Here is a 12,254-nt window from a genome sequence, read left to right as displayed (position 1 = left end):
CTCCCTCCCATGCGTGTGTACTATACATTCGTCTCCAAGTCTTATTTTCTTCTTTTAATGAATATAAACACATTATACATTCACAAACAATATAAAACAAAACATTTACATTAGTTTTAGTCATCACTAAAAATATACATTTGGCCAGGATCGGGGAAAAATAAATATCATTGAACAGAATGAAGAATATGGTCTAATTTTTTTACAGTCTATGTTACGGTGTCTTTAAACCATATTATATTTCATTACTGTAATAAAACATACATCAGTATTTTATCCGTTGTCAGTGACTATATTCATAAACTATGATATGCTGTTTTTATTTTATCTGGCGATAGAGATATTTTAACACTATATACATATAGTATGTGTTATTTGACTTAATATCGACGTGTCTAATGTCCCAATCACCGCCAGACTGTTTTGTATGAAAAAATATTTTTATTTTGAAAATATGACACCATTCTGTTGAAAATACTTTTATTTTGAAAATATGACGACGTCCTGTTAACGCGTGCTTAGCTTTCCCTGCTTCAATGCTATGTATAGGATTTCAGAAAAAACAATTCTGCTCCGTTAAATCGACGTTTTGCCACCGCGTTATCCGTTTGTCATCTATGAACACGACATTGCGGGGGTGTAAGCGCTCCCGGTTAGGAATGCACAGTTCTAATGGTCTTAGTGAAACAGCTTCCTCCGGAGGAATTCATTCGCAGGGCATATTAATGATTATTGTATCAGCCCTAATCCTACCAACGCAGTAAACAGTAGTATAACTGATCTTTTTTTTCAAAAGCTGTATAATTATTTATTTTAACCGTACACCTACAGTACCACCACAATAAAATGCTTTATGCACGTACATTTTTAATTAAGTGTAGTTTTAAGCGATCTGAATTATGACTACCCTTTAATTTAATCATAAACCGCATGTACCTTGTTATATCACTATAATATCCATGCCGCTATACAAATTTGTATTCTGATAAACCATATAAACAAGCGGACATACGCATGGACATATCAAGTTAAAAAGAGACTTATCTCTATTTTAAACAATAAATAAAATATAAAATTATATATGGCGGCATGTTACTAAACCAGAACATACATTTTAAACAAGTATTCATCGTGTTTATAAAAACACATCGCAGTAACAGACATGTTACTAAACCAAAGCTAATCATTTATCATACATTTTTAATCATGTATTCAACATATACTTATACAACATATACAAACACGTTTTAAACATATTTTAAACAAAAAACTGATCATAAACAAAGCCTTCTCAAAATTACGGATTTATGGATATTCAGACTTTTAGCCATTAATACGTTTTAGGATAATGAAAAACACCAACGTCTGGGGATGCCAAAATATCCCCAGTCCCCCAAAACCCACTCAGACTCCAGGGGTTAAAGAATATGGAAATAAATAATTATATAATGACATCATCATCCTAAACCAATTCATTAAACCAAAAAAAAGTATAACTTAAAAAAAAAGATAGTATAGTATATTAAATAAACATTTCTGATGATACACAAAAAATTATCCCTTACATTTTTTAGATCGGTGAGAGATGTCCAAACATGAATGAAATATCCCCAAAATAAATAATATGATTTAAAAAATAAAATAAAATGTTTAAATGATAAACAGAATCTCACAGGTCCTCGTAGTGAAATGTATGTGAGACCTGAAGGGGTGCTTCACACACACACCCCACACGGCAAGGGTAGAGTTCCAGACCGCATGATCTAAGTCAATGGTGTACATTATTTCAAAGCTAACATTAATGTAATGTTTTTTAATAATCAGTTCCCCCACTACATCTGATGTAATTCATTACATCTGTTTAAATGTTTCTTAATTCAACACAATGATGATATATATATTACCTAAAATATTTTTCTATTTTTCTATATTATATAATAAATAATTATTTATATCATATCATATATATGATTATATTATATTAGATGCGTTATGCATTAATCACTTCTTTAAAGTTCTTATTTTTAGCACGATCTTCAAAGTTTTAATACCATCTCTCTCTCTCTCTCTCTCTCCCTCTCTCTCTCTCTCCCACACACACACACACAGACAATGAAACATGATGCCAAAGTCTTTCTGTATGTTTTTAAAATAAATGTATGCTACATTTGTTTGTCACAGCATAGACTGTGAAGTTTAGATGAAGTTGATTTATCTTTAAGAAGAAAGACCCTCGATTGTATTCAGTCATTAAAGATGGTTCAGGAGAGATGACTTTTGCGGACCCACGCATCCTAGAGATGTAATTTGAGAACTGTGCTTTGCCACGGTCGTAAACCTTTCACATATCTACGGTACTCTCAGACACAGAGCAGGAAAGACATTTGCAGGGCCTCTGTTTAGCCTTTCCAAAATACCTCCATTTAAAAGCAAAAATAAAATATATAAAATGACCGCCTGTATATCTAACGGCTAGTTCTATTTTATATTAAAAGTATCCTTACTATCCATATTATATTCTTTATTTAAAACAATATATTTAACCGGCAGTATCCCCTCAACGTTTGTTTTCCATCAGTTGTTTGGGCTTCAGCCTTTTTACGTTGTGCTTTTCATTTTCTGTCAGATCACTTTACACTAGTGTAATGAAAGTTAACTTTTCTTAAAGTTTATAGTTGTATTTTACTGTATCCCCATCCTTCTCTCCTGTAGATTGTATGTGTAGTGTAAAATAACAAATATACATTTTGCTTATGTAACACTAATGAGTTATATATTATTAGATATTATTTATATATTATTAGATATTAATGAATCCTGACTCTTAACACATTCTGAACTCAAAGACCAGAACGTGAGTAAACAAGGACCTTCGTTGTTTACATAATTCACGATTTTGGCCGCCCTGAAGTCGGCCACATCCTGCCTTGAGTGACAGTTATTTAAGACAAGAAATTCCAGAGTCACGTGGGCGAGCCTCAAAGGAGAAACTAAACCCCCAACATTACACACACACAAAAATAAACTTTTCTTAGAAGTTCCTTACCTTCGTCAGTTTGGTATTAATATATATTTTGTATGTTTGTGTATTGCATAAAAATGGTTAATCCTGGGTAAATGGTTAAAGTGCTGACTTATAAGTGGAAATGTTTGTCCTCATTCTAAATCTTTCTCAAATAGTCATGTTTATGTAACCCCCACTCCTTTGCAGCTCATAAAATTTTATGACCCCACTGGGCAACAGGACAGGAGAGAAGCCAAGTCACTGGTACCTTTTTCTCAATGTATCCTAAACTATTACCTCAGACGTAGTCTAAAAGTGTATAGTATTGTTTTTGTTGGTGCTTTGAGATGTTTCCCATATAAATTGGGACTATCTGCAATTTATTAGTGTGTGTTAATCTTTAAATGTGTGTAATTCTGCATTTGAATCTAACTTTGTGTTTCTATCAGTTATATATATGTACTGTTTGGTGTTTTTGTAAATCATTAGGATGGGTGTCTCCAGAGAGACAAAGGAACATTTCCCTCCGCTTCAGATCGCGGACGTTCATTGGTTGTTCACGCGAAAAGAGGCGTGAACCATCCCAAGCCATAAGAATCTACCGAACAAGGTCCGCCTCTCTCTTCTTCCTCTCTTTGTTCTCTGACACGCTGCTCTCTTGTGCGACCAATGTCGCTCCCGCTCGTGCCCATGCGGCCTTGGGCCACGCTCATATGGCCGCCCACCTCAGCACAGGGACTGAGAGGGGGAAGCCATTTTCATGGCTCCTTCAGAAGCTTTCGTTTTCATTGTTTTCTTTTCTTTTCTTTACTAAGTTTATTCAACTATTCGCCTCTCCACACAAGGAAGACAAATTCTGGAACATTGTTTGTTGAACCTTTTAAATACCGCGCGAAGACAGAACAAAGGCCCCGCTCATGCTGGTCCACGCTCACGCCAAGATCCAGTGCTGCTCCAGCGCGCGCCGGTCTCCAGCTCACGCACATTGGACACTTTGCAAGTATCATTTTTCTATGGAGATTTAAATGCTGCTTAAAGTGTGTCTATGATTTGAGTCGTTGTTGGCTGAGAAGGGTTACTGACTGTGATTTCCATACCTGAGCTCATTCTGTGATCTCATTCATTTTCTCTCTCTCTCTCTCTCTTTCTTTCTCTCTCTCTCTCTCCTTTATTTGGATTCCGTTATGTCTTGTATAAAGTTTACTGTCTGTATTGTCGTACGCATATTTACTCTGTGTGATTTGTAGTTTCGATGTATTATTAGTCAATTATTAAAAACCCATATATTCATGATTCTTGTCTCCACCACCCACTCACATTACGAGTCACTGAGATGTCTGATCTAGCTACAAGCTTTAAATTTAGAAACTAAATTTATCATAATGATAGGATAATGTTTTCGTGGACAGAGACTATTTTTCCTTGAATTATAAGAAATGACAACTTTATTGAAAATTGAGAGGTCAATCTTACGGCCGTTTGCTGCACAAACCACTGTTTGATTTGCAGTAATTTACAGTAAGAGGTATCACAATAATTGATATGAAGAATGGAATATTGACATATTAATGAGTAAGTTACAGTGCCCTGTAATGATTTATTGATGAATGCAATTGAGCTATTTTTCATAATCAATAAAATATTAGTGTAACTGTCATATGAGATACATATTAATCATATTCCTGATTAATTATTCAAATTCCCTACATATCATTCGACAGAAATACTATTTTCAAATTATTTACCCGGCCTATAACACTGTGTGTAAATGTTCTTACCTACAGTATTGTTCAAAATAATAGCAGTACAATGTGACTAACCAGAATAATCAAGGTTTTTAGTATATTTTTTATTGCTACGTGGCAAACAAGTTACCAGTAGGTGCAGTAGATTGTCAGAAAACAAACAAGACCCAGCATTCATGATATGCACGCTCTTAAGGCTGTGCAATTGGGCAATTAGTTGAAAGGGGTGTGTTCAAAAAAATAGCAGTGTCTACCTTTGACTGTACAAACTCAAAACTATTTTGTACAAACATTTTTTTTTTCTGGGATTTAGCAATCCTGTGAATCACTAAACTAATATTTAGTTGTATGACCACAGTTTTTTAAAACTGCTTGACATCTGTGTGGCATGGAGTCAACCAACTTGTGGCACCTCTCAGCTGTTATTCCACTCCATGATTCTTTAACAACATTCCACAATTCATTCACATTTCTTGGTTTTGCTTCAGAAACAGCATTTTTGATATCACCCCACAAGTTCTCAATTGGATTAAGGTCTGGAGATTGGGCTGGCCACTCCATAACATTAATTTTGTTGGTTTGGAACCAAGACTTTGCCCGTTTACTAGTGTGTTTTGGGTCATTGTCTTGTTGAAACAACCATTTCAAGGGCATGTCCTCTTCAGCATAGGGCAACATGACCTCTTCAAGTATTTTAACATATGCAAACTGATCCATGATCCCTGGTATGCGATAAATAGGCCCAACACCATAGTAGGAGAAACATGCCCATATCATGATGCTTGCACCTCCATGCTTCACTGTCTTCACTGTGTACTGTGGCTTGAATTCAGAGTTTGGGGGTCGTCTCACAAACTGCCTGTGGCCCTTGGACCCAAAAAGAACAATTTTACTCTCATCAGTCCACAAAATGTTCCTCCATTTCTCTTTAGGCCAGTTGATGTGTTCTTTGGCAAATTGTAACCTCTTCTGCACATGCCTTTTTTTTAACAGAGGGACTTTGCGGGGGATTCTTGAAAATAGATTAGCTTCACACAGACGTCTTCTAACTGTCACAGTACTTACAGGTAACTCCAGACTGTCTTTGATCATCCTGGAGGTGATCATTGGCTGAGCCTTTGCCATTCTGGTTATTCTTCTATCCATTTTGATGGTTGTCTTCCGTTTTCTTCCACGTCTCTCTGGTTTTGCTCTCCATTTTAAGGCATTGGAGATCATTTTAGCTGAACAGCCTATCATTTTTTGCACCTCTTTATAGGTTTTCCCCTCTCTAATCAACTTTTTACTCAAAGTACGCTGTTCTTCTGAACAATGTCTTGAACGACCCATTTTCCTCAGCTTTCAAATGCATGTTCAACAAGTGTTGGCTTCATCCTTAAATAGGGGCCACCTGATTCACACCTGTTTCTTCACAAAATTGATGACCTCAGTGATTGAATGCCACACTGCTATTTTTTTGAACACACCCCTTTCAACTAATTCAACTAATTGCCCAATTTCACAGCCTTAAGAGCGTGCATATCATGAATGCTGGGTCTCATTTGTTTTCTGAGAATCTACTGAACCTACTGGTAACTTGTTTGCCACGTAGCAATAAAAAAATATACGAAAAACCTTGATTATTCTGGTTATTCACATTGTACTGCTATTATTTTGAACAATACTGTAGAACAGAAAACATACGCTTTGTCTATTTTGTAGGCATTGTGTAATGTTAAATGGTTTACTAAAAAACTGTAATCACCGGCAGCTGTGATTTTCAAAATGAAAGAAAGAAATGTACGAGCTAAGGATGTTTCAACTATTATCATCATTTCCTTTTGACCCGGATAAACCGGTAATTAATTTTCTATGCGAGTGACACAATATACAGTTCTCATACTATTGGTGTAAATAGCCATGCTAAAACATTTATGACTATTTTGCAGGCCAGCAGATCATGTCAAGGGTGTTTCACATCCAAGAATCATAATGTTTTGTAAATGACATTTTTCTTACACCTTGAGATTTAGCCGTATCAAGATTTTGGACGGCCGTTCGCAATTTGTTTGTTTCTTTGATTCAAATAAAGCAACATCTCTGGTGTACGTGTGTATGTGCTAAACATCTTTGCTTCTCCACTTCTCCAGATTTGTTAGATGGGCTACCATTGTAATACAAACGGTAATACGTTTAATACAAATACAAATGCCGTACACACTTTTGCATTTCATAATTCAGTGATTTTTAGCTGTAATGAGCACATAAGACAAAAATTGTCAACGTGTGACTTGTAAACATGTATAACTTTATTTATTTATTTTTACCAGAGATAGTCGACCGATCTGTTTACATGTTGTTTTGCAGTTTTCTGTTGAAGAGTTTTCTCTGACTGTGGTCAAACATACAGTGCCTGTTCATAGGAATTTTACGACATAAAAATATTGCCCCTACATCTAGAGCTCTTGTTCATATAGCCGATGACGATGTTCACATTTTACTAGTCGTACATTTCCGCTTGACATTAAAGAGTAGGCCTATGCATACTCACCTTCGGTCGTAAGCGTTATCATCTACCGTGTGCTGAGATTTTTCTGCTTTGTCCACTTTTGACGGATTTGCTAGACGGACTATGTCATCTCGTTGTAACGTGATTACGTTTAAGATCCATAAGATTGCACTACATTCACCTGAAAAGATTATAGATATAGTCTTTTATACAGGAAATGTGTATCAGAATAACAATTACCTAATAATGAAATCCTCTCTTCTAAACTATTGTGAAAACTTTTAATGCAACTCTGTAAATAGCTTTTTTTTCTACTACTGTATACATTATTGTTTGGTTGTCTCTGTACAGCATTTCAATAAATAAACCGCTGTTGATAAGTTGTTCATATAAGTGAGAGGTGGGATGATTTTGACTGTTTTAGTCATTCATTGTGCTTAAGGTCTGATTCGGAAACCGCACTACGACTGGAACTGCGCATTGTCGTGTCTAAATAACCCGCTCTTCTTTAAGAAAACCGCGAGGGGAGCAGTTTCTGACATCTATTAATTCACTTCATTTTTTCACCACCGCAAATGTTTTGTTTAGCATACATATTAGTTTTAGTCAGTTACATAGGTGTCAGGCATGAAGTGTATATTTATTTTAAATAATTATGATAGAGTTACAGGTTTAGGTTAGTGGGGTGCCTGTAAGCGGTGAAAACTTCAAGCATTGTAGACGACGGTGTTACTCAAACAGCCCATAGCATTATCTTTTAACAAACTATTGTATTGCGCGTTACTAAGACAAAATCTATAACAGCGTTCATTAATGAAATGAAACTAAACATACAAAACTTTATAATGACCGTGAGTTCAATATAGCGTAACACCGCATAGACAAATGTTTGTTCTAACGCTTTCGCCTTAAAATTGCGAGATTTCTTGACTTTGCCATGTTTAACGGATGCTAGATCTCATCACGCCGCAGCGAACTGTAAACCACACACTTTCTCATCGCATTACGCTAAGAAACTGCACATGGTTAAAGCTATTACACTGTCTAAAGTTGTTAATGTACAAGCACAGTAAACTATTTCTACAAAAGAATATCATCGCACTACTGTTTTTGCATATAATACATCGTTCAACAATACTTTTGCACACTCATTCAACTATTTATTACCACCTTTCTCACGTTCCTGCTGTTCATAATGTATATATAATCCTTCATTGCTCCATTCATAATGTACATACGATCCCTACATTGCATTCATATTTATATTCTGTATATACTCTGATCAATATTGTACGTATATAGCAACTACACTGTACTTTCTGTATATCATAGCTTTTCTTATTCTGCACTTTTATGCATATAAAACACTATATTCTTACACTTCTGGTTAGATGCTAACCGCATTTCATTAGCTCTGTACTTGTACTTTGCATAATGACAATAAAGTTGAATCTAATCTAAACAAGTACAATCGTATGCTTCCAGGACTTTGCTCATTCTTTCTGTTTAAATTTGTTTAAACGGACTTTCGCATTCTTATCTTATTTTCACTAACTAAGTGTAATTCCTAGGCCTTGCGGATTGTTTTCTAGTTTTGCCGTCAACCTCTTTGTTCATTTCAGAAAATATTTTATCTTTTATGTTATATCATTATACTATCCTAGTTTATATCAGATACAAGTTTGTTTCTTCATATTTCTCAGAATCAGAATCAGAATGAGCTTTATTGCCAGGTATGTTTACACATACCAGGAATTTTTTTTTCGTGACAGAAGCTCCGCAGTACAACAGAATGACAGCGACAGAACTTAAAACACAAAATAAAAGAATAAAAAATACAAATAAGTAGATAGTGAATGACAATATACAAATTGACAATTGTAGGCAGGTATATTACAAAATGCAGTAATCTATGTACATGTATATTATGTGCAAAATTTAAGTGTATACTAAGTATGTGTGTTAGATAAATAAGTGTATGTGTATATAAATATAAAGTGTAGTGTGTTCGCAGTTATTATCAGCTGTTCATGAGATGGATTGCCTGAGGGAAGAAACTGGTCCTGTGTCTGGTCATTCTAGTGCTCAGTGCTCTGTAGTGTCGATCAGATGGCAACAGTTAAAAGAGGGAGTGTGCTGGATGTGAGGGGTCCAGAGTGATTTTGACAGCCCTTTTTCTAACTCTGGATACGTACAGTTCTTGAATAGAAGGGAGGGTTGTACCAATGATTCGCTCCGCAATCCGGACTACCCTCTGTAGTCTTCTGAGGTCAGATTTAGAAGCTGAGCTGAACCAGACAGTTAATGAAGTGCAGATTATGGATTCAATGATGGTGGAGTAGAACTGTTTCAGCAGCTCCTGTGGCAGGTTAAACTTCCTCAGCTGGCGAAGGAAGTACAACCTCTGCTGGGCCTTTTTCACGATGGAGTCAATGTGAATGTCCCACTTCAGGTCCTGAGAGATAGTGGTGCCCAGGAACCTGAATGACTCCACTGCAGTCACAGGGCTGTTCATGATGATGGGTAGGGGGAGTGCAGGGGGGTTTCTCCTGAAGTCCATGATCATATCCACTGTTTTGAGTGTGTTAAGTTGTTGAGAGTGCACCAGACAGCCAGCTCTTTTACCTCCTGTCTTTAAGCAGACTCGTCACCGTCCTGAACAAGGCCGATGAGTGTGGTGTCGTCTGCAAACTTCAGGAGCTTGACAGAGGGGTCCTTAGATGTGCAATCATTAGTGTACAGGGAGAAGAGCAGTGGGGAGAGAACGCAGCCCTGGGGAGCTCCGGTGCTGGATGTGTATTTTCCCAACCTCACTAGCTGTTGATCCACTGACAGATGGAGGTGGGCACGGAAAGCTGATTTAGTTTGGGCAGGAGGAGGTTTGGGATGATCGTGTTGAAGGCCGAGCTGAAGTCCACAGACAGGATCCTCACATAAGTCCCCGGTCTGTCTAGGTGTTGCAGAACATAATGCAGTCCAATGTTTACTGCATCGTCCACAGACCTGTTTGCTCTGTAGGCAAATTGAAGAGGATCCAGCAAGGGCCCAGTGATTTCCTTCAGGTGGGCCAGCACCAGTTTTTCAAAGGACTTCATGACTACAGACGTTAGAGCCACAGGCCTGTAGTCATTTAGTTCTGTAATTTTGGGTTTCTTAGGGATGGGGATGATGGTGGAGCATTTGAAGCATGAAGGGACTTTGCACAGCTCCAGCGATCTGTTGAAGATCTGTGTGAAGATGGGGGCCAGCTGGTCAGCACAGGATTTCAGACAGGCTGGTGTAACACAATCTTGACCTGGGGTTTTTTCCTTTTCTGCTTCTGGAAGACCTGGCGCACCGCATCCTCGCTGATCTGAATTGAGAGGGGGGATGCAGGAGGTGTGAATGGTGAGAGTGCTTGATTGGAGAGGTGTTCAGGATGGGTTGCAGGAGCTGTTAATGGTGTGAATGGTTGTGTGGGGAGGCATTCAGGGCAGGTGATGGGTGTTCTTTCAAACCTGCAGTAAAACTCGTTCAGATCGTCTGCCAGTCGTTGATTCTCCACAGTGCTGGGGGGTGGTGTCTTGTAGTTGGTAATCTCTTTCAGACATTTTTACACACTGATGCAGAGTCGTTGGAAGTGAACTGAGTCCTTATTTTTTCAGAATAATTCCTCTTTGCCACTTTGATCTCTTTTTCCAGTGAGTATTTAGCCTGTTTATACAAGACATTGTCCCCCTTCACGTAAGCATCTTCTTCCTGACGGAGCTGAGTTTTGCAGTGAACCACGGTTTGTCATTGTTGTAAATTAGTTGAGTCTTTGTAGGAATACACATATCCTCACAGAAACTGATATATGATGTTACGGTCTCTATGAGTTCATCCAGATCGGTGGCAGCAGCTTAAAAAACACTCCAATCAGTGAGGTCAAAACAAGATTGTAAATCCTGCTCTGCTTCATTAGTCCATCTTTTTACAGTCCTTGATACAGGTTTAGCTGATTTTAGTTTCTGCCTGTAGGACGGTATAAGATGAACCAGAAGGTGATCAGAACGTCCCAAAGCTGCTCGTGGAACAGAGTGATATGCATCCTTTATTGTGGTGTAACAGTGATCCAATATATTACTGTCTCTTGTGGGACATGTAACATGCTGTCTGTATTTTGGCAGGTCACGGGAGAGATTGGCTTTATTAAAGTCCCCGAGAATTATTAAAACAGAGTCCGGGTGTTGTTGTTCTGTGTCTGTGATCTGATCAGCGAGTTTCTGTAAAGCTGAGCTCACATGCGCTTGCGGAGGAATGTAAACACTGACCAGAATGAACGAGTGAAACTCCCGTGGCGAATAGAACGGCTTGCAGTTAATGAAGAGTGTTTCGAGATTTGAGCAGCACGTCTTCTTTAACACAGTTACATCTGTACACCACCGTTCATTGATGTAAAAGCATGTCCCGCCGCCACGCGATTTCCCTGTTGATTCTGCATCGCGATCCGCTCTAAACAGCTGAAAGTCCGGCAGATGGAGCGCGCTGGTGTCATTCAGCCAGGTTTCCTTGAAACACAGAGCAGCAGAGTGTGTGAAATCCTTATTTGTCTGAGAAAGCAGAAGGAGTTCGTCCGTTCTGTTGGGTAGAGAGCGGAGATTTGCCAGATGGATGCTAGGCAACGGCATTCGAAATCCGCGCTTCCTGAGTCTGACGAGCTCTCCCGCTCGCTTTCCCCGTCTGCGCGTCCTTAAGCGTTTGATCAGCGCCACTGCTCCTCTGATAACAACGTTCACTAAAACGTCTGAATAATTGAAATCCGGAAAAACATCTTGTGGTGCCGAATGTTCAGCAGTTCATCCCTGGTGAAACTGATGGCAGGAATATAACTAAAGACAGGACAAACTAACAAAAACATATGCAGAGCACGTCACGGAGGCAGCCATCCTGTATCGGCGCCAGGACATCTAGCGCCGATACAGGACATCTCTTACATCTACTCCCGTCCATTCTACCCCGTTAGTGTCTCCGCGACTTTTAGAAGTCATTGTAGGTC

This window comes from Carassius gibelio, chromosome B6, assembly GCF_023724105.1.
Source record: "Carassius gibelio isolate Cgi1373 ecotype wild population from Czech Republic chromosome B6, carGib1.2-hapl.c, whole genome shotgun sequence".
In the NCBI taxonomy this organism is placed as follows: domain Eukaryota; kingdom Metazoa; phylum Chordata; class Actinopteri; order Cypriniformes; family Cyprinidae; genus Carassius; species Carassius gibelio.
Note: the sequence above shows the minus strand (reverse complement) of the source record.